Below are 24,870 nucleotides of genomic sequence, written 5' to 3' on the forward strand. Positions count from 1 at the left end.
GTCTAACTATTACGTGTACTTATTTCTCAAACTTAAATAACACTTGAAAGACGCCATTTTAGATCTGCTAGGGGTAGTGCTACGAACAGTGCTGCGAGGAAATCTAGATTTTTTTTAACTTTTCTGCAAAAGCTGGAGCACTGTACAAGGTAGTATATTGACTCTCGGGGGAAGAGAAGAAGAAGTAAAACTTCACCAATCCACGTGCACTCCTTCCGGGTTGGGCTACGAATTTTTCAGCAGTTCCTAGTCAATATGGTAGACGTCACGTCAGTACTTTGAAACAAAATAAGTAAAGGAGCACTAGTATAAACCAATTACTAACTAATGATCAGCACTCTGACAATACATTTTATTGGGAATCAATTTCTTCCATAACTTTATTATTATCATTTGCAGGAAGGGAAAACACAACTCTTTTTATCTCCTTCAAAAAATTAAGCCCTGGTAGTTGCAAACTAAGCTGTTATAAGCACATCCTCTGAATATTGGAAGCCGAGAATAATGTTTCAGAAAAAAGAAGTTTTAAATAAAACAAAATATGAAACTGAAAACTTCAAACCTGGATAAATACAAACAAGTTACGTAACTGATTTTACCTTTCTTTTGTTTCCAATCGAAGTTGATCCAATGAGAAGAAAACAAGTCGACCAAATCTACTATTGTTCGCTAGGCACAATTATTAAAAATCATAAGAAAGAAGTATAACTAAAATTTACCTCAAAAGGGGCTAAATTAGAAAACAGAAATATGCGTGCATACCCAGACGCTCAAAGAAGAAAGCTTGAGGATTAATCTGCCACATAGTAAATTCATGGAAAGTAGACTACAATTTGTCAATGAGATTGGTTATGATACTGATATAAAATACTACGTGAAGAATGTTTAAAGATTGTACGAGTCTGGAGGGGCAGTCTAAGTGGCAGTCAGGGGGCAAAAGTAGCTACTATGGGGGCGCTCGCCCCCCTTGCCCCCTTCTGTCGTCGTCACTGTATTGTTATGTTTACTTTTTGAACTTAAGCACTTTCTGTACTTTTTGGTGGCATTTTTACTTTCCCTTTCTGTATATATGTACCTGTAAGGCGCACACAAATGATAGAAAAAATTTATTCGAGCAAAGCACATCTCTTTACAATGAATTAAGTAGAAAGTTCATTAAATATGAGAGAAACTAGTTGCAAAAAAAATATCAATAAATAGATCAAGATATTTAGAATATTTAATGTATAATAAATATACATTATACACGATTAATGTAAAATAATCATTGAAATTAACAATAAAGCATAATTTAAAAAAAGCATAATTAAACAAGAAATAAAGCATAATGTGGGTTGCTCTAACAATTAAGTTGTATGAAGACGAGAAGAAAACGAAAGCTGGTTCCTTAACGAATTTCGTTGATCTTTGTGTCTACAAAAACACATTCCTAGAAACCTACAAGCTAGGTATCATCTCTGTGATTATATCAGTTTCTAGTGCTACATGTGAAAGGTCATTCTCTTCTTTGAAAAGATTAAAGACTTGTATACGCAAGTCAATGACTCATGATAATGACTGACATCATGATAATGGCTGGTTGAAAAACTAAGTGTTACTTTATATTGAGAAGAAAATTGCTAAATCGTTAGATCTTTAACAAGTTGTGGATATGTTTGCTGCTGCCCACACGAATAGAAAGATCCTCTTCAAGTAGAGGCATGAACCTATAAGTTATTTTCTTTACCTGTAAAAGTGTATTTGCTTCCACTTAAGTCAACCAGCTACACATATTTTAAACGCCATGATTAAATAACTATTTACTTATATTAGAAATCAATTGCATTAATGAATCCTAGTTGTTTGAGGTACTAAATTCTTATATTTTCACTGTTTTTCAAAGAGTAAAATCATGAACAATAAAGATGGAAACATTCACCTTAAATACACACACACACACACACACACACACACACATATATATATATATATATATATATATATATATATAGATATATAGATATATATTGGAGATGTCCCCCTCAAAATCCTCTTGGGCCCTTCATTGCCCCCCCCTGAAAAAAACTCTAGCTACGCTACTGGACACCATGCACCAGAGATGAATTCTCTACCACTGAGCCACCGCGGCCCTGCTTGGGCTTGATCGTCCATATCCAATATCTCTTTTGGCGTTGCTTAAACAACTTCTAGTTTTCTTCTAAATCCAGACTCCATATTGGCGTAGATATTAATATTACAGTCGATTGCTAAAATCAATCTTCCACATTTAAAAATTAAAGTACACACAAGTAGAAAAATAAGCATTTATCATAAAAACACTAGCTGCAAGTGTTCAAAATAGATTTATGGTTTCTATAAAATCAATTGAAAATTGCTTTTTTTAATTAGGCAGCTAGTGAAAAACAGCAGCTTTCGACTCCAGCCGAGTTTAAACTCAACCTAAACTCAGTTGACCAAAGTGAACTGACCCGACTAACCCGACCCGACAACCCGACCCGATAACCCGACCCGACAACCCGACCCGATAACCCGACCCGATAACCCGACCCGACAACCCGACCCGACCTGACCCGATTGACCCGACCCGACAACCCGACCCGAATTACCCGACCCGACAACCCGACCCGAATAACCCGACCCGACAACCCGACCCGAGCTGACCCGAATAACCCGACCCGACAACCCGACCCGAATAACCCGACCCGACAACCCGACCCGAGCTGACCCGATTGACCCGACCCGACAACCCGACCCGAATAACCCGACCCGACAACCCGACCCGAGCTGACCCGACTGACCCGACCCGACAACCCGACCCGAGTAGCCTGACCCGACAACCCGACCCGAACTGACCCGACTGACCCGACCCGATAACCCGACCCGAGTTGACCTGACCCGACCCGACCCGTAACCCGACCCGAGCTGACCCGACCCGTCGGGTCACGGGTCGGGTCGGGTCAACCCGACCCGTTTGAGAGCACTACTCCGAATGGACTGCATAATTAACCCGGTCCAGATTTTGTATTTCACTTAACAAAATATCATCTTTCAATTACTTCCGACATTTGGACATTTTCCAATATGGCTAACGAAGAAGTTGTGTAATTTTAGTATGTCATTGAAATCATCTTTACCAACATCTAAGTCAAATTTTAAATTGTTAATAATTACTTCCTAAGTTCAATAAAATTTTAAATTAGTTTGACGGTAGTTTTCGGAATTTTAGAATTTATAGCTAAATACTTTTAAAAGTATGCGTTTTATGAAAAATTGTTTCTCTATAAAAAAATATTTTGTTATTCATGTTATATAAAGCGACACTAAGTTTACCTCTTTGTGTTCAACCATAAGGAAGATATTGCTATTTTTATGTAGGTATTGTTCATTTGACACTTCCAGCGGCCATTTTCCAATATGGCGGTGAAGGTCACGTGGAATTTCAGGGAACTTGTAGTATGTTGTTTAGAACATCATTTCCAACATCTGTACCAATTTTCAGCTTGTTACTAATTTGTTCCTTTCTTCATTAAAATTTGAACTTCATTTACTGTACTAATAACACCAAAGTCGGATAAAAAATACGGCACTAGATTCCATTACTAAAACTTGAATTTTAATGCCAAAATTCCGTTCCAGCATTCGTTTTCGAAAATTCTGCGTTAACACATCCCTAGTAAACCTATGCTATAGCAGCAGTCACAGCAAAGGACGAATGTTGGTTCTTACGTCTGCTGATCTATGGGGGGTGGAGTTCACTGCGAGGAGTATATTCTAGTTTTCAAACGATCACTTTAGATGCCATGAAATATAGAACTTCTTTAAAAATAATACAGTCGCGGAAGAATTAGATAGTTTAGCATCGAGCACAGATCCGTCCATTTTGAGAACTGAAATAGATAGATGCTTTCTTCTTCCTTCGGACAATCTACATTTCACTCTAGATATTATAGATTTCTTTCCGTTTTTTAGAAGTGGATTTAACATGGGTGAAGTTATATTTACATTGAAGTTGCATCGCCCGAGCGTGACGTAATGTCAGGTTGTATTACCATGTCAAAGTGGATAAAATGAACTCTGCGGGGCTTCTAACCCCTTTGCTCGCTGACGCTCCCTCAGCTATGTTTCGTAACGTAAGTAAATCACTTTTTTTATCAATAAAGTTGTGTGAGCAAAGTGGACTAAATACCATGTGACTTTACGTCACGCTCAGGTGGTGCAACTCCAACGTAAATTTAACCTCACCCATTGAACATACTCTCTATTGCATGTTCAAATCTAAGCTAATTTTCTTTATTTGGACATTTTAAAGCATTTTCTTTATTGTATTCTTTACATTAATACAGTAATAATTGTTTAAGAATTTGGTTCACCAAAAACTCCTTAATGCACAGGGTGTTTCAAAATGAGTATCGGAGTTTTAAGACTTTGTAGTAATTATTATAATTAACTTACAATAATTATAAACAATACATCAATAGTCAGGTAAGTTCTTTACCAGATCTTCCTACGACTACTATTGCAACTGCTACAGCCAGCATTTCACCTGTGCAAATACGACCTTAGCCAAAAGCAGCTCCATGGAAGACAGGAACGAGAGAAAGAAACCCTGGGAGAACAAGAATTATTACAAGCACCCCTGAAAAGGAAGCTCTCGAAACAAGAAAGTCATAAATAGACAAGAAAACAGAATGCAATTATTGTAGGACCCAGAGACCATTGTGGAAACATCGAATTTTCAAAGAATTATTCCAAAGTGAATTATTGAGAATTATGATCTTCTTCCGGACATTAGTTTTGAAGCATGATAGCATTCTTCATAGTCTTCTTCATCATGATAGCATTAATGATGAAGACTTCGAAGCCTTGAGGGAAGTTAGACCTATCCTTAATTCAGAAAAATGTTTAGAAGAAATAGAGAAATTCCAAACGAGCAGTTGCGCTATTGGTGATTTTGTGTTGAACATTTTTTGATAAAATTGTAGATGCTGAAGTCACAGATTTTCAAATTAGGTTCCTGAACCGTGTTGGAGATACTAAAAGGTTTCTGTACAGTAGTGAGGAAGTATTTGATGTTATGGGATCCGACATTATTTTGAAGTTATCTTCTCCACCGTCGAAATTTGGATCAACTACAAGGCAGAGTAAGCAACTGCTTTTTGAGGCTAACAACTTTCTGCGTGATTTTTTCTTGTAGCGAAAAAAATAATCAGTATTAGAAATCCTCATATGGGAACTTGAAAAATGAATTAAAACTTGAATTTTAGATTTTTCACTTAGTTCCGATGAGAAACAAGTAAGTGCCATATATGACATACTTACAACTCACAAAGAACATGCCAGATGACACCAAAATTTCTTATTCATACACGTCAATGTCTCACACAGCAGACAAAACAGTCATTTGATGCCTTTGATAAATTACAAAAAAGCTAAAGTGAAAAAAGGGTAAGTGCCATATATGGTATGGCATGCGGTAAGGGGTTAAATTCAGTGGTAGCAACTACAAGTTAAGTAAATCCGAAGTGAATCAACGTTAGGTTTACTAGTTTGCATTCAATGTTCTCTTGAGTTAATTTTACATTGGACTTCACAGTGCCGGCAAAAATACTCAAATCCATAATGTAGATTTAGCCTATATTTAATTAGTTGGTATTTTTCCATTCCAAGTATTGGGTTTAAAGAAGCAAGGTTATGTTAAAAATTGTATATACTTAAGTTTATTGTCCACAAGTTTTTGTTAGAACTTCCATTTTGAATTAAAATTAATAAAATTTCAATTCTGGGGAACATTTTATAGCAAAATTTTTTATTGCAATTTATAACTGTTAATATTTGTGGCTTCGTTTTATATTATTGCCGCAGAAACGTTGTAATTATCACTTTGTTCAAGGGTACAAGAGGGTCTGTCCAATGGTACATGACCATAATGTACCTGTGAACAAAACGGATATGTTCTTACTATATCTTATAAAAACTATTGTAATTATGTAACACGTTTAAAAATTATCCTATCTCATAGCGAAGAGATGACACTTCAAATATATGACAAAAATTGGGGAAAAAGTGCTGAATATTGGCCATAAAATTTCGAAAACTCTAAAAGTGTTCATAGGTACGCCTTCCCCTACCGAATAAACCGAAATATTGAAGTATTGACTTTATTTTACAAGAAATCAAAGATAAAGAAAATACACGGTAGGAAACAGGGTAGGCCCGGCCTCAGAGTCTAATAGTACACTTCGCCACTCCCTATTAAACTTTAGTTTATGCTTGTATGTATACTTTAATGTAGCAGCCTTTCACTGCTGCAAATTGAGATGAATCCTACTGCGTAAAGTATGATCCGAACCACTATTCATGTGTTTATCCAAAGGAAGTATTATACCTTCACCGGAAACCCAGTTCAGGAACCACTTCGTCACTAAGGGTCGCATTCTAATTCGAGCATGCGGAGAAGTGAACTATCGACTAACTGCCTGTTACGTCACGAAGGGTGCACTTACTGACTGCTAATAAAACTCCAACTGACCAAAGCAGTATAAACATTTTGGGCCTTATGCAGAGTCGTTCTGATGCGTGATTAGAGCCATACTAAAGAGTTCGAGTAACATGTGTTTCCTGCAGTAGTCAGGCCTTAAGTATGATGCTAATCATACTTCAAAACGACTCTGCATAAGGCGATTTAAGAGTATATATCTGTGTTACAGTTTCGGCTATGTAACACAGATATATACTCTTAAAATACTAATACTGCTTTGGTCAATTGGAGTTTTATTAGCACTTATTGAGTTTTTTTTTTTTAACAAAAAACACTAAATATTGTGCTCTTCTGTTGTAGAAAGCATGTTCATTTAATATCATAAACTCGACGATGTTTTTGAAGTCTTTCTTTTGCGTCCTACACACAAAAATAAACTATTTACAACAAGCATGAAGTTCGGGAGACTTCCGTGCCAGTAACATTGTCTCTCGTTATATTGGATATTTGTGTTGTAACAAACGACAAGCCACGATATTAGAGTTCTATTCTGTATTAATATCTTAGTATGGTATTGCAGCTCTCCTTTGTGTTTCATATAACTACATATATTTATTTCTTCTCTGTATGTACTTGGTGGTAGCCGTACAACGAAGTTTCAGCATGAGTTGATTTCGTAAGAATACCGTGCGTACAAGTTTTGGACGAGTAAGTCAAAAGCCTACTTCAATTTTTGCGTCACTTTTTGATGGTGATTCTCAATTGACCGTCTATAACCAGCATTTAGTTCAGCAGCAATATTCACGTTTCCCAAGACAGTGAGATCAAAACGTGTATTATACGACCTGACGATTTTTTTATTTTATTTTTTTTATTTTTTATTTACTTACTTATTTATTTATTTATTTTGTCGTGCAGATGCTGGATATCCACACCTTCATTTACTCCATGCATCTTCCTCCGCAACAAACAACAAACAAGGAAAACAAAACAAGGCATTTTTAACTCCACATTCACATAACCACTTGTACTGTTCGTACAAGTTGAGATTAAACTTCCTTGTAAATGTTTGTTTCTGACTTACTTGCGTTATATTGAGAGTCAGAATCGGTCTTCCGATGTCTTTCACAAGTAGGTTTGCTTCTGAAGTTCTTTCCGAAAACGGCTAATTCAACAGAGACGTTACAGAATTCATTACTACTGCATTGCTAGTTCACGTATATCAGGGACAGACACGTAATTATGCAATTACAGCAACAATATTCCAATGAACAACAAAGACCGGCACACACACACAAATATACAACACAACAAAGTCCGCTACCCGCTTTAAAATCTCACCCCTTCCCCAATTAACGCCCTTTTTCTAAAAACTGCCCTCCAATTTTCTCATTCACCCATGCACACATGAAAAGGAAAACATTGTATCCATGCTGCCAAATCTCTATTTATTCAGATACGAGTCTATTAAATATCGACACCCTCAATTTGTCTTCACTCTTCACGGGGTCGCCTTTACTGTCTTCATAGCTGCCTTGACGTTACTTGGTTGACAGAACCAATAGTTATGACCACTTGGCAATCTCGCTTTTAGGCAAGGCGCAAGTTCTTTCTCTCTCTCTCTCTCTCTCTCTTGTCTCTCTCTGTAGCGACTTGGTTACGGTACGCAACATTGTCACAAAGGAACAGACTATTCCCCTTCAGGCGAGAACCGTGTCAACCAATACTGCAGGGGGAAGGATGGTGGTGAAATTCCAGTTCCAAAGCGTTGTTTTGGAAAGGCTGTTTTTGTTTGGTAGATTTGTTTGCAAAAGATTTGCAAGCATATGGATCCTTATGAGGTAGTGCATGGCGTGATAACCCCCCTCTTACCGCAAAACCCCCGCAATGGCCCAGAAGCTGTTAAAGCTGAGGAGTTTGGCAAACTATCAAGCAGAAAGCAACTAGCCAGCCCCGTTTCAAATGCACTTGTTTAAGAAAAGATGATGATGACAATAAAATGAAAAGTGATTTAGCACAAATAAAAAATGAAAATATTGGAAGGAGGTTTGTACAAACATGCAAACATTAAGAGAAACCGCCACTGGAAACTACTATATATCAAGTTAGTCAATAAAAATTTGTGTGAACGAATTCTACCTGCAACTAATGCTGCAGTCAAATGCACCGATACTGACAGAGAATATTTGTTGCTTATTGATCTCGTTGACAACAGTCTTACCGTCATTGAAGTGTCTCTGTGTCTATGGAACTTAATAATCAATAGTTAACATGAGTTTTTTTTTAATTATGGCGCAATATAGTAAATCTTAGTAGAACAGTGTTCTCCTAACTATGTGCATGTAATCCGTACTGAATGTAAGTTACTTAAAATGAAGGTTGAACAAAATATCCTTTCATTTATTACAGTTCGTGGTTTGCGATTATTTTCTAGTTATTCCGGTCAAATCCATCCGACAGTTTGAAGCTCTCAGAGGCGCCACCGCTTTGTACCCTTCATAATCCTCCACATGAAAAAGAATGTCTGAATATTGGTAACTACACGGAGTTTCCTTTGTTTGCTTCTGATCAACCTGGTACATCTTCCTGTCATGATGTTCCAGCACTTGATACATCCCAAGATCTCGTCATTCACCCCGACCCACCTACGGAAAGAGTTCATTTACTTTGCCAGAAGTTCTTGCTCCTCTGGATGGCATTGTAGTACTCCTGTCAGGAAGGACAATTCAATCAGGTAGGTGACAAAAAATCAGCAGAGATCACACACATGGACCACAATAATAAGTCTGACGTGCACTTGGAAGCAGACTCAAACACCACACTTGACAGGAATGTGCAGTCACTTACTAGCGATTCTGCTAGTGAATCTCATTGCCCTTGTAAAATATAAACTTTCTAAATTAAAGGCAACTGTTAGTAGAGTATCGAAAACTACTAAAGTATTCCGTAATTCCAATGTCATGCAAGTTATAGGTGTACGAACACGTACCACCTCGAAGAAGTTAAAAGCTTGTACTTCCCTTAGGGACGACTCAATTATTTTCTTTGTTATATTCTGATCTCATTTTAATACATTTACACAGTGTTTACCGTTTCGCTCAAAACTCTTTTTAATAATCATTATGTTTATTTTTATGTATATTTTTTTTCAGTTATACGTCCCAGGGTTATGCCGGTTAGACTAAAGAAGAATATGTATAATTTTAGTTTTGCCACTTTTAATCTTAATGAATTTACTTTTTCTGTTAAACAACAAGCGTTAAATGATTTTATTTATAAAGCGGATATTGGTGTGTTGTTCATTCTTGAAGTGGCCATTCTGGAGTATTTTACGGAGAATTGGCTAGGTACAGCCATCATCTATCGTAGTGATTTAGATTTTAAGGAAGTTAACGATCACGAAATGAATTAACCTCCATTGTGGTGCTTCAACACATCAAATTATGTAGTGTATATATACACCTCACAAGTAAACCTTACGTTTGGGTGAATCGAGTTGCTGACGGAGACACATATGAGAAAGTAGTACTAAATGTGGTCAGTATTTCAGTGAAGTTATAGGTGCGAAGCTCCAGGGGTTTAGGAGATACAGCTACCAGAACATCACATGGAAGTACAGAATAGTCTTCATACAGTTGGAGGTAAAAGCTCTATAAGACCTCTTGTAGCGACAAAAGGTGAATAGCAAATATATGGATACATATTAGGACTAGGGAGAAGTCATATAGTAAGGGTATATCTGACGGCGGCCATTTTGAAATCCGCCATTTTGAATTATGTTTAAGTTTTTAAAATAAGAATAGGGTCATGTGATACATGACTTAAGGCTCGAATTTAATCAGAAGAACAATGGTGACGTCAATTTTGATTTACGGGCAATTGGTAAAAAGTTATAGGGAAATTAAATATTGTTGCAGCATATGTATTAGTCCTTCACCCCACCTTGTAAATTTTGTGTTAATGATAATAATTAAATAAAAAGCAGGTGGATAAATATTAGGTCTATGGTAAGAGTTGCCTTGATGGCGGCCATGTTCAAATCCGCCATTTTGAATCAGACAAAATTTTAAATAGCGAACGAGAAATAGATGTGAACAGGATACAAGAAAAACAACGAAATGGCGTGCACGTACAGCATCAAACAACTAACATTGTAATGCCACCATTCTATTTTTGATTAACTTCTAGCCCGAAGTCATCTATTGCATTACTCTATTCCCATTTAATTTTGTGCTGGATAATGATAAAGCAAAAATGGTTATACCGTTGGATTTATGGCAAATTTGCTATTAACAACGTTTCACTGTTATGCGTTTTGTTTAAAACTTTTGTCTGATTCAAAATGGCGGATTTGAACATGGCCGCCATCAAGGCAACTCTTACCATAGACCTAATATTTATCCACCTGCTTTTTATTTAATTATTATCATTAACAAAAACTTTACAAGGTGTGGTAAAGGACTAATACATATGCTGCAACAATATTTAATTTCCCTGTAACTTTTTACCAATTGCCAGTAAATCAAAATTAACGTCACCATTGTTCTTCTGATTAAATTCGAGTCTTAAATCATGTATCACATGACCCTATTCCTATTTTAAAAACTTAACCTTAATTCAAAATGGCGGATTTTAAGATGGCCGCCGTCAGGTATACCCTTACTATATGACTTCTCCCTAGTCCTAATATGTACCCATATATTTGTCATTCATCTTTTGTCGTTACAAGAGGTCTTATAGAGCTTTTACCTCCAACTATAAAGACTATTCTGTACTTCCATGTAATGTTCTGGTAGCTATATCTCCTAAACCCCTAGAGCTTCGCACCTATAACTTCACTGAAATACTGACCACATTTAGTACTACTTTCTCATATGTGTCTCCGTCAGCAACTGGATTCACCCAAACGTAAGGTTTACTTGTCAGGATTCCGTAAAACAAGAGGGAGGTAAGATTTCTTCAACACTGATCTTGTAAGGCTCTATTTATTGGTTCCAGCTCTTGTATCTTAGTTGGAGATTATAATTCAGTTTTACATCCTATTGACCAGACTCCACAATTTGAAATCCAGTGACTAGTAGACCCATACAATTTACGCACACAATGTGTGACTCCATCTTTGACCCGCTAACCCGGGTCATTCATTTTACACATCCACTCTTCCAGTAGGCTGGACCGTATTTGCATTAGTCGCTTACTCGTTAATCAATCACATGATATTAATCTTGATCGAACCTTGTGTTTTAGTGATCTTTATGTTCTTATTATGTGCATAATCTTGCCAGTGTTCATTTTTTTAGAAGTACTGCATTTTGGTACTTTAGGAAGGAAACGTGGATATTATTTCCGTTAATATAGCGCTTTCAGAGCAAACTTATGAGTCAAGCGAGTAACGGCAAAATTTCGCTAACTAAGTAAACAATGCAGTATTCAACGGAACCATAGATAAAATATTCAATACAACTATAATTTGAACCTTCTTATGAACCATTATGTGGAAAGTTACTTAGTTCCTGTCAATACGGCATGAATAAAATTCTTTAATTCACAAAGTTTTAGCTAATGTAAGAGATTTTATAGCCTATCATAAGAATACCTCTCACTCTCGTGGCTATTTTATTCACTGATTTCTCAAAAGCTTTCGATAGGGTATTACACGATTATCTGTTTGGAGTTCTCCAAAAATTTTGATTTAATGACAGTTTTTTTGTCCATGATTCAAGAAATGTACCACAGCAGGATAAATAAGTTAAAAACCAATAGTGGTTTAAGCTCTGTCATCCCTTTCTGCACTGGAAATCTTTAAGGTGACAACATGTCCTGTATTTTATTGTCTCTTGATTGCACTCCTGATATACGCGGCACACACCAGACTCACTGGCATCAAAATTTATTACGCATTCATTTCGGTGTGACATACGTACATATGACATTCATTTTTCCATCAACAGTATTTTTACCTTAGAAAAAATTCAGAGCCTAAGTATTTTAGGTGCAATATTACATATACAAAAAAAACTACTCTGTACTCATAGGTATTGAATGGTTCTAAAACATCAAATAAACCATTACCTTCAAATATGATGTAATAGCACACAAAATACGTGGTCTTCTAATACGACATAAACCTCGCAATATGAACATGTTCAGTAGAAATTTATTTCTCACACAAAATGATTTAGCCTGTTATGGTTTGTTTCCTCTTCCCACAAAAACATATAATTTCCTTTAGGTTCGCTCTTTGTGTGGTATAATAAGTTTTTACGTGATCCACACAATCAACTCGTGCTTTCTACTGGCACAGGGTGGCGTGACATACACCAACATTGCTATGCAAGCAAAATACTTGTTTAAAGCATTCATTTGTTTAGCAACGATAAGAACAGTGTTTTTAAGTGTCAACTCTGCTTGTTTACCTTCTACTGACCTCGAAGCGTCTATTCATATTTTTCCATATATACTCAAAATCTGACACTTGTGTGACCGTATTTTGGATATTACTTATGGGTTAATCTCTCTCAGCCAATTTGAAAAATTGCTAATCAAAACCCTTTATTACCATTACATAAGAACACAACACTTCGTCACCCTTTACATTCAATTAAAAGAACCACGTCTTTTCTGGTCTTACATTTCGCAAAATATTAATGCTCCTTTTTTTAAATTGCCCAGTAAAGATCTCTAGTATTTTATAGATAACAACAAATACGAAACGTTAGACATACTAGATCAATTCGGCATAGTGTCTCACAATATGTGTAATTACTGCCATAACAAAGGTATTCATCAGCATCACTTATTATTTTGTACAGAGACTCAAAATATCTGGCAACTTTTTAACAAATTTGTAAGTACGATTTGCCACTCATCTCTATCACATGCTACTAATGTTCTCCTATATCCAGATTTTAATTATTTGCCTGAAGTAAAAAATAACAGTATAATTTGGCCTTGCTGCAAGTACACTTATGAATGTGCTTACCACATATCGACCATATCACACCGATACGTATTTGTCTACTCTCCGATTTGCAAATTATTTTGTTCTAGCTCCACAACACTTGTGTCTACACGTGGAGACCATACACTTGTGTCTACTTTTCTTATTTGTCAACAGTTCTTTGCCTTTTTTTCAACCAACTTGCTCCTGTATTTCTCTTACAACTGCCCAATATACATGTAATTGAACTGTTAATAAATTCTTTTCGAAAAAAATAGCAAAACTGATAGATGGCCTATCTCCGGCGCGAAGGATCCCTGGTTATTTCCCAGTCACGCGAGATTTTTGGTGGACACAATCTTGTCCATGAGATTTATTGGTGTTCTTCCCTTTACTAACACATTTTTATTAGAGAAATTATTACATTATAACTCATTTTTATTTACCGTCCGTTCTCTTCCTAAAGATAAAAATCCTTGGACTTTAAATTAAATATTTTGCTTTTCGTTTATAACAGCTCGACTCATATTTTAAAACAATTACATTCGTGCTTTATAATAAAACACTAGTCCAGACTTGGAATTATGGAACCATTTTTTATTAATAGTGACCACATCTTCTAACCAAATTGACCTATTTTAGGGTGTGGTTTAGCAGGTCAATCTAAATTTTAACCAGCAGTATGTCATCCAGAAATTTTTCCAATTAAAGTTATTTGCTTGTATAGTGTGTAGCAAAGAACAAAATAAACACATGATATAACAGCACCATTTCGTAAAGCAACGCAAGCAAATAAAGCAGCGTTTCCCGACCTTTTTCAACTTGCGGCACACTACGGGTGTAACTTGAATTCTCGCGGCACACTCATAGCTATTATTATCTGTAAATATAAAATACCGTGGTATTTTTTTTTCTATGATTACTGATCTCCTTCTCACAGAGAAGAAAGCTCGATTACTGGTTTTCCCCGTGGTAAATCATTATCTTATTTTTCTTTCTAATTTTAAAATAGAAAACAATTGCAATGAAATATTGTACTCAGGTTTTTAAAAATACGATTTCTTTTTCGAAAAGTGTATCCAACCTTTCACTAAGAAGGAAGATCACTAAATGACGAACGAAGAAACAAACCTCTTGTACTTTTAAAACAATGTAGGTAATTTGTATGCATGTTTGGTATGTTTGCTATGTCGAAAGGATTAAATGATATTTTAAAATTTCAAGTTACGAAATATCTGCAACAATAAAGAAGCAATAATGGTCATAACAATGATAACAAATACTTTTTTCAACATTAAAAATGTACAGAAAAGTAACAAGGTGTGAAACTTAAAATTGTAGATTCATAATAGAGGTTCATTGTAATGTGAAATACAATTATACATTTTCCCCTATGTCTTGCAATTTGATAGCTGTAGAATTAACAGTTTTGTTTCGATTTCCTCGCGGCACACCAGTGGCCCATTCACGGCACACCGGTTGGGAAACGCTGAAATAAAGCAATAGAACAGTACAGTGCGAAAGCTATTTTGGGAATAATACCATTTCCGGAAGTAAGTTATTTCCAATGATTGCATACATCCAATTTATTCACATATATCAATGAACTCGTAATGAGAGAAAGCGATCGGAACCGAAATTGGTTACTTCCGGCACACAGCACTTAATTTATTTTCTAGGGATGTGTTATTTCCACCGATTGCACACATGCAATTTAATCAACTGCCGAAAGAAAACGATAGTTACCGGAATTTGCTGCTTCCAGTACCGATCACTTTCTTTCGTCAAGTTAAGTTGACTGACATATGTAATTGCTGAGAATAAACATGTGATCGAAAACTCTGGAAGAAGATAAAATTAATTATGAAAAGAAGATAACCAAAAGAAGAATCAGCAAAAACAAAAAGAATTTTAAACAAACTTAGTAATACTGCAATTCAACTGAAATTACAAACACATTTTAGTTCTGGAATATCAAGAACTATAATTATCTTATGTAATATATTATCCTTATAATTATTATGTAACACGCATTTAAATGTCATAAAACGCAGTCCAAAGAACAAATAATCGAAGAAAAGTTAAATACAAGAGAGAAACAAATTGTTAGCAAGACATATACACGTAAAAAACATGTATATTCTGAATTTGTCATTTAAACCAATGTCCAGTAACTCAAGAACGAAAGACCTACACACGATAATACTTCATATAAATACTAAGCTTGTGAAACTCTATCACCATTCCAATTGTGATTCAGATTGGATAAGTTCCATCAACCGCATTTGTGGTGAAATTTCTTGATTTTACTTAGTTCATTGGCCTAATTTCGACGGCCAATAGCTCGGAAACCCAAGATCTGTACACATAATATTTCATATTGTGCACGAATTTGTATAAAGATAATCAATGTTTACTATCATGCAAAGTTCGTTCAAGGTTGTATGAGTTTAATCTATCGTGGTATTCCCGTGATTATTTAAGTCAAATAAAGGACATAAATATGTTTTAAATCTTGTTATACCAACCACACCCTTCGTGATCTCTTGTGAAGTGGAAGGACTCTGACAACTTTTGGATGAAATTAAGAAAAAAAAATCAGGTATAAGATTTGTACATACTAAATTTACGAGACGAAATGAAGAGAAGAAAGCTTCCTGAGAATCGAGGCTAACGAGGAAACCTTACTTCTAGTCTCGTGGACAAGATTCCTTATAGTATACAGTCGATCGAACGCTTGGATGCAAAGGCACTCTGACAAAGCAACGAACAGTTAACTAGATTTGAGGAAGATATCAGTTAAATTGCTGCTAATTTTAAGGAATATAGAATAATACCGTATTGCTCTTGTAATGTTCGTGCTCGTGTAATGTCCACACCTGAATTTTCCAGGAAAAAGAAAAAAGGAAACATATTAGCTCGTGTAATGTCCGCATTCATGTAATGTCCGTTCTGGTGTAATGTTCATACTTCAATTTACCAGGAAAAAGAACAGAGAGAAAAGTATTGTTCCGTGTAATGTCTATGCGCGTGTAATGTTCACACCTCTAATTTTCAGGAAAAAAGAACAGAGGAAAAATATTGGTTTGTGTATTGTTCCCGTTCGTGTAATACTCACGCCTCAATTTTTCAGGAAGAAAAAATATTGGGCCAGTGTAATATCCGCGCACATGTAATGTTCACACCTCAATTTTTCAGGAAAGAGAATAGAAGGTAAAAATATTGTTCCGTGTAATGTCCGCGCTCAAGAATATCCACACATCAATTTTCTATGAAAAAATACAAGGAAAAATATTAGTCTCTGTAGCTGTCCACTCATCCATTTTTTTAGAAAAAAAAAGAATTGAAAATATTAGCCCGTGTAATCTCTGCACTGGCATTTTCCAATATAATTTTTCCACTTTTTATGAAATAGGATTAAGCAGTATTTGTCGACAGTTACGAAAGAAATAGATCAAATCTGCCTAGATAAGTACAATGTATTCGTTGGCGGTCTAAACACATTTTCGTTTCCTTCAGATACAGTGAAAGTACGTAATCGAACTTTATTAACTGAAAGATCATGTAATGTCCACATTCTAAAATTGTATTTGAAATTTTGAGTAAAAATGTGCAGACATTATAGGGCGTATAGGTCCTTTTCTACATATATATATATATATATATATATATATATATATATATATATATATATATCATCCTATGTGCTAAAGAACAATGAAAGTGTCGGCACTCAAGACCTTTATGAAATTGAGAAGTAATCTCATACTCACTGTTGATCATTTGAAGTTTTTTTCTGACTGAAAACCAAAATGTCTTAACTCCTTTACATACATGACATTCTTTTTCAGAAATAAATATGCTGTATATTCATTTTATGTTCACGAGAGAGCCAATGATTCTTTAAACCAGAAAGGGAGACCATCTGACTGACTGCTCTTGACTACGGGTGTTAGTAACTCGGAAGAAAATAGTTCGTTTTTTATTTTCCTAGGTACGTTACTTACTGTCACGCACTGACAAAATTGATCAATAAGGAATTATGCATTTTGCTTTTAACCACCAGCGTTAATGGGTTTCTTTAACTCATATGAAATGTGTGCATTTAGAAAATGGAATATACGAGTAAATTACCCTCGTAAAACATACTCGAAGGCTATAACAAATGACAAGCAAAAATAAAAATAGATTGCAAAGAGAATACGGAAAATGTCTTTTTGTTAATAGATTCTGAAAATAATGTCCGATTACAGTAAAATTTGAAATCACTGGGCCTTAAATGCATAGTCGTTCTCATGCGTGATTAGTGGTTTGACTAACCTATCTTTCCTGCAGTAATCAGACTTTTAATATGACGTTAATCATACGTCAAAACGACGCTGCATAAGGCCCTATCTGATTTTTTTTTTCGTTTTTTGTGATCAAAGGCAATTCAACATAACTTGTCAGCTGTAGAAGAAAAAAAGATGAAGAAGAAAGATGCTTGAAACTGGGTAGATAAGTTGTCTGTGTGCGCAGCCTATAGCTACAAGACGATAGTGTTGACGATGTTTATTTTAATTGTGGAATTGTAAGAAACATTCATAGTATTATTAAACTGAACTGAACTATTGTAGAACAACCCAGCATATTATACAGTCCATAATAATGGTTCTCGGGGACGGAAGGTAATATTTGATTTTTTTTTTTTTTTTTTTTTTTTTTTTTTTTTTTTTTTTAGTGACCTACTGCTGTGGGTGACAGTGGAAGCTTACAATTTCCGAAAGCATGTTTTAAAAGGTAACGTCACTTGTACTTAAAACTGCATAAACAATTAAAAAAAATAGAGGAAGATATTAGTGTAGTTCAGGTATTAAGAAAAAAAGAGGGGCAAACTGCAGCGTGAAACGAATGCATATACTGTTTTCCTGCCCCAGTCTAGCCACAGCCTCATTCTCATTGGCTGATCAGATCACTTGACAATAAACGTTCATTTCCTATTTCAGTGTATGCATCTTAGGGCAACATGTGATAGAATAAATTGAGTTCTGATGCATATTGTGTGTTGTTGATATCAAAGTTGATATGATTTATGCATGTAACGTTTTACAAAGTTAGCATTTTTATAGAAACAAGGAAAAAGGCAGCTTGATATTAGCAAGTTGATATGATTTGTGATATCTAGACGTGGCTCTTTATAAAGTAACTTAACATTTAAGCAGTTTTATTGGAATAAGGAAAAAGGCACCACGATATTAATGTGTAAGAATTAAATTTCCCTTATTTACAAAGGGAGAGAAATGTGTAAGAAACTTATTTATAAAGCGGCCAAATACGTAAATGGTATATTAACGAAGATACAGCACTGCAAAGATTGTGCCATAAGCAGTGGCGTATTTACGATTTTCTTTCGGGGGGGGCTTTGCTAACTTTCGGGGAGGGCTTTGCCTGAAAATGTGAAAATTCTGCAAGATATTTCATATACTTTACTATAGTAAGTAAGATTTCGGGGGGGGCTTAAGCCCGGAAGCTCCCCCTAAATACGCCACTGGCCATAAGCATGATATACGTGTCCATAGTGGCCAACATCATTTTTCTCACAGTATTGCACAAATCATGAAGCGAACTGCATTCAATGGTACAAGTCATCGTACCTATTGTTGCATTAGGCAATTAATTTGCGACATTGCTAGGCATATAGGAAATAATACCAGTACTCCAAAAGTTGACCCAGTGAGTGCGCCGTTTACGATTAACACAATCATAATACTTTTAGGGAATAGGGAATAAACACATTATGCTTTATTCCGCCAACAACAATTTCTCCCATCCGCGTACGAAATACGATTGTTGAAGGTACTACGAATGTATTTTATGACAAATGGAACGTATATATAGTGATAAGTACTAGGGCCATATTCTTAACTTGTATGTGGGACTCTTGTTTTGTCAGCGCATGCAGATACTCCACTTCGAACAGTAGCTAAAATTCAAGGATGCGTCCAAAAATAATGGAACTTCTTGGTGGTTAGCTTACGCGCCTTTGGCGTGGGAGACTCTGGTTCGATTCCCAACGGGAGCTTATATGGTTTGGATTTCACATTAATTAGTAGGTCTACGTCTCATACAGCCTCGCTGCTGAACGGCATTAAACTCAAAATCAACTCAACAATAATTGTCCAAAAATTACACTTTATTTTATTATTTCCTAGTGCCTTCTAGATTCCGCCTGTCCACAAAGTATGTACAGGCTTATAATATACCTACAAACTTATATACGATAAACAAAATGCGTACACACTTAGGCCCTATATGACATAAAATACCTAGAAAATAATATAATTATTAGAGCTATTGCTTGTGAGAAAACATGCACGAACCTGTACTAAGTAGTCACTATAAACAAATTTTCTATCTATTCCGGTTCAGGCAGGGCTAAGCTGATGGGCCAGCGAAGAGGAACGTCCGTAGGGAGGCGGGAAGAAGCACGGGTTTTGCAAGCTACACTACATGCAAGTTTTGTATTTACATATATATGATGTCTACAGATGGCTTATACGTTTTCCATCTTTATAAATAATTTCTTAAACATTACTTTGCCTATTTGAATTAATTTGCTTCTAAGTTGTAATACAAACTTGTGAAGTTTCGATAAAAGATCAACCTTGGAGCTGCCTAAATAATTGTCTCGTGAATTATTATAAAAATTGATAAATTTGCGTGAAAATAATTAATTCACTTCCTCTGAAGTCCATTTGTCTATGATTCCGCAAATGGCAGAAAGTATAAGATGGAACATTCAGTTTTCCACGTTGGAAAGCCAATATTGATCTGCTAACATTATGGGAGAACACCATAGACGAAATCTACGGGAATCCATAATTTTGATTACGCCCCTCGGTAGTGTTCGTTAGTGCTGCATATCCCCTCGTTAGTATCCCACATATATCGGCTACATTTAAACAAAGAAAAAGAAAGAAAGCCATTACTAGCCTTCTAATTTCATTCCACCATACCAGGGACCAGGGCAGACCACAATTTTTATTACACCCTTCATTAATGCTTTGTTAGTGCTCCTTAGTGCTGTATCACATCCTTAGTGCACAATAGAGAACGGCTACATTTTAAAATAAAAATCCATCTTTCCCTTCTAATTTCATGCCAACATGCAACGCATGAAACCTTCAGCAGACCACAATTTTGGTTTCACTGGTCATTAGTGCTTCACGAATAACAGCTACAGTTTGTAAAAAAGCAAGTATTGGTCTGCTAACTTAATGCCATTAGAACAAGGACGAAATCTACGGTAGGTTACAATTTAGATTACACTCGTCATTAGTGCTTCGTTAGTGATCGTTAGTGTCTCATATCAGATTGTTGTTTCCTCACAAATAATGGCTACATCTTTCAAGAAAGACAATTTTTGCCTGCTAAATTTATGCCAGCTGACCAGGGATGAAATCTACGGTAAATCACAATTTTGATTACATCTGTTATTAGAGCTTCTTTAGTGCTCTTTAGTGCCGCACATCCAATCGTTAGTGTTCGTTAGTGCTCCATATCCTGTAATAAATACTCCAGATATGTCGGCTACATTTTTTAAGAAAAACATTATTGGCCTGTTAACTTTACGGTAGGAGACCAGGGACGAACTCCACAATGGAACAATTTTGATTACAACCGTCATTAGTGCTTCGTAAGTACTTGTCAGTGCCGCATATCGCACCGTTAGTAATCCGCCCGTAACGGCTACATTTTTAAAGAATGCTATTAGTGGCTTGCTAAATTTATGTCAGAGACCAGGGACGAAATCTACAGCAGATCACAATTTTGATTACATTTTTAACTAGTACTTACTTTGTGCTCGTTAGTGGTGCATATTCCACCATTTGTGTTTCAAAGATAAAAAATACATTTTTCAAGAAAGCCATTCTTGTCCTGCTAGCTTAATCCCAGCAGACCAGGGGAAAATCTACGGCAGACAACAATTTTAGTTACACTCATCATTAGTGCTCGTTAGTGCTGCATGTCTCACCGTTAATTCTCCACAGATAACGGCTACATTTTTAAGACATCCATTTTGCCCTTCTAATTTCATGCCAACATGCAACGCACGAATCCTACAGTAGACCAAAATTTTGATTTTATCTATCATTAGTGCTTCGTTAGTACCCGTTAATACTGTATATCATATCATTAGTGTTCGACACATAACGGTTATATTTTTAGAAACCATTATTTGTCTGCTAACTTCGTTAAAACAGACTAGCACTAACGAAGCAGTAACAATGTATGAAATCGAAATTGTGGCCTGCCAAATTCATTGGCATGAAGTTAGGAGACCAATAATAACTGTTAAAATTGAAACATTATTTTTTGTATAGCACTAACGATGGAGTTTGCGGCACTAACGAGCACTAACGAAGCAATAACGATGTGTGAAGTCTAAATTCTGGCCTGCTAAGTTCATGGACACCTCGTAGCACCATCGCCAAATAGAGAACTATCAGTAGTAATTAGAGATTATTCAATGCAATTGATAACAGAAGACATACAACCCCCTTCAACATGCAATAAACAACGAGGATACGCGGGTTACAGAATTGCAATAAATGTTAAGTACTGATTCTGTAAATATTGATCGACAACCTATTTTATAGCATTCATCTGCCCATCGCCTTCTATTGTTTGGATATCGTTGAAAATCGATTACTCACCATGTGAATCACACACCGTCTTGTTTCAATATTCTCTTATCAGCATACATTTTCAACCCGCCACATGGTTCATGTTACAAGGTGGATACAATGAAAAACATGGCGAAAAGAAGGTTGATACTTGATCCCATCAGCTAATGAAAATAAGCCTTGGCTAGACTGGGGCAGGAATAAAAAATACACGAAACTAATGATTATATATTGCTAGCTAATATATTATGTGCTGAAGAAGAAATTTATTTTGTGCAAGAGGATGAACTTGGTGTTATTGATGATAGACTTACAAAGCTTGATGTGATGTTAGTGTAAGTCCAGGCCAAAATGTCCCATTCTTCTTCGAGTGATGAAAATAACCAAAACAAAGCAGAAGTTCAACCGAAGTTCTCCGGAATCTAAGCCAGATCTCCCACGCCAAAGGCGCGTATGCTAACTGCTTGGTCATAATGGAGCTCTGAGAAACCAAAGGTCTGCACATCATTTTTCATATGTGTATACAATAACCTCGTCAAGCTCTATCACCGTGCCAAATTTGGTCAATATGGGGATCCATCAATCACATTTTAGTGATTTTTTTTTTTGCTTCACTGAGTTCAAACTAGGGATGGGCAAAACCGTTTTTCACAAAAACCGGAAACCGGTTTCTAGAAAAACCGAAATCCGAAAAACCGTTTCTCTAAAACGGGTTCGGTCTTCACCGAAACTGGTTTCAGTGAAAACTTATGGAAAACACAAAATTATTTCTGTGGAATCGGAATCGGTTTCCAGAGAGCAACGAAACACTATTCTGGTCAGAAATAGAAGACATTTTGGAGAAAACCGGAACCGGTTTTAAAGAAAACCGAACCCGGATCCGGTGAAAAACCGAACCGGTTTTGGAGAAAACCGATAACCGCTTCCGGTAAAAACCGAAACGGTTTTCATAAAAAACGAAAACCGAAAAAACTGTTTTTGTGCCCACCACTAGTTCAAACCGACTTCTAACGGCGAATAACTCGGGAACCAAAAGTCTGCACACTACAATATTTCGTATTAACCATAAGCACGCCTGTTTACTAGGATTCTTAAGATCAATCACCATTTCAAGTTCGAGGAAGATTGAACGAGTTTCATCGATCATGTTTTATTGGGATTTCTTGATATCACTGAATTCGAACTGAAATTTTATGACCAATAACTCGGTAGACAAAGGTCTACACAGGGCGTGCTCTACCACATGTGCAACATATGCATTTGCACGAGGCGGCAAAATCTATCATAACTACACTATTTAAAATAAACATTTCTTGTTGGAAACAGACTTCATGATTATAGTTAAATTTACTAAACTGACCTTCTATTTGAATACCACATCCATAAATCATGTTTAGTTCGCATTAGTTTAAGATCACGGAGACAGTGCTAAGTAAATGGTCAATCAAATCCCATTGCTTGATTGTCAAACACGAGAACTCAATTCTCGAACCATAGTGAACATCTGTTCAATTTAGTTAGTTATCACAGTTCTGATATGAAAACTAGTCTTGTCTTTGTCCAAACAAGTTCCTTATCATTGATGCTGATTTTTTTTTTTTTTTTAATTTTAATAACAGATGTTGAAAGAAAACCAAAAGATACAGTTAAAAGAGCTAATTATACTGGAATTGAAAACATATATTGAGATTGAAGCTCGATATTGAATTCTAAAAAAAGGATTACCATCTTTCGTCTGCAGATGTGTTTGTTTTAGCTATCATTAAGGGGGCAGACTACTAAATATTTTTCAAAAGCTAACAATTTTTCTTTTGCCAGTATTTCGTAAGTTTAAAGAGATAATGAAATGTAACTTATCTCAGTAATACATAATGTTATTCTACACCCGAAAATACGAATCGGAAGAATTTTCAGTGTTGCCATCCATAGAAATTACAGTGTGACCAGAATTTGAATTACCCGAAAATCTAGGTTGTGGTAGCGACTAGAAAAATGAACTCAACGGCAATTGATGACTCAACATGTTGTCTGTGTTCCTTGTTAATTACTTTTTAAATAATATTTGTATTTTAATTCTACTTATAATTAAAAATTATTTATTTTGTACTCTTTATTACAAAATAAATACAAATATTATTTAAAAAGTAGTTAACAAGGAGCCAAGACAACATGATAAGTCATCAATTGCCGTTGAGTTCATTTTTCTAGTCGCTGCCACAACCTAGATTTTTGTGTAATTCAAATTCTGGTCACATTGTAATTTCTATGGATGGTAACACTGAAAATTCTTCCGATTCGTATTTTCGGGTGTAGAATAACATTATGTATTACTGAGATAAATTACATTTCATTATCTCTTTTCACTTAGGAAAAACTAGCAAAAGATTAAATTGAAAAATCTTAAATTGAATTGTTAGCTGGCAAAAGATTAAATTGAAATTGTTAGCTTTTGAAAAATATTTAGTAGTCTGATCCCTTAACATAATAGATTCTTGTTTAAAGAAAATGCAAACACAATGAGATTTTATTTGTAGTGTTTAGGTCTTTCTGAGTGCAACAGCCCTTTCCCTCCTCTTCGTTGTTTATGATGGGGTAGCATACTTAAAATTTTGGCTTTTAAAATTTGTTCTTTCTGAAGAAAGGGGGCGGCAAACGATGCTATTGTACGGGGTGGCAAATTGCCTAGGGCCGGCCCTATCTACACGTCATTAATATTAATATTAAAACATTCATGTGCTCAAAATATTATTTTTAAAATGATAAATTTACTTTTGAAAGAAACAACG

At 35.7% G+C, this 24,870-nt stretch overlaps 1 protein-coding gene across 1 annotated transcript in view; it reads right to left on the bottom strand.

Annotated features, from left to right (window-relative positions):
- LOC145693940 (glutamate receptor ionotropic, delta-2-like) overlaps positions 1-24,870 on the bottom strand; it is a 68,285-nt gene that overhangs the window by 1,288 nt on the left and 42,127 nt on the right. The window lies entirely within an intron of this gene.

The sequence above is a fragment of the Thermobia domestica genome, chromosome 9, assembly GCF_964235325.1.
Source record: "Thermobia domestica chromosome 9, izTheDome1.hap1.1, whole genome shotgun sequence".
Lineage (NCBI taxonomy): Eukaryota > Metazoa > Arthropoda > Insecta > Zygentoma > Lepismatidae > Thermobia > Thermobia domestica.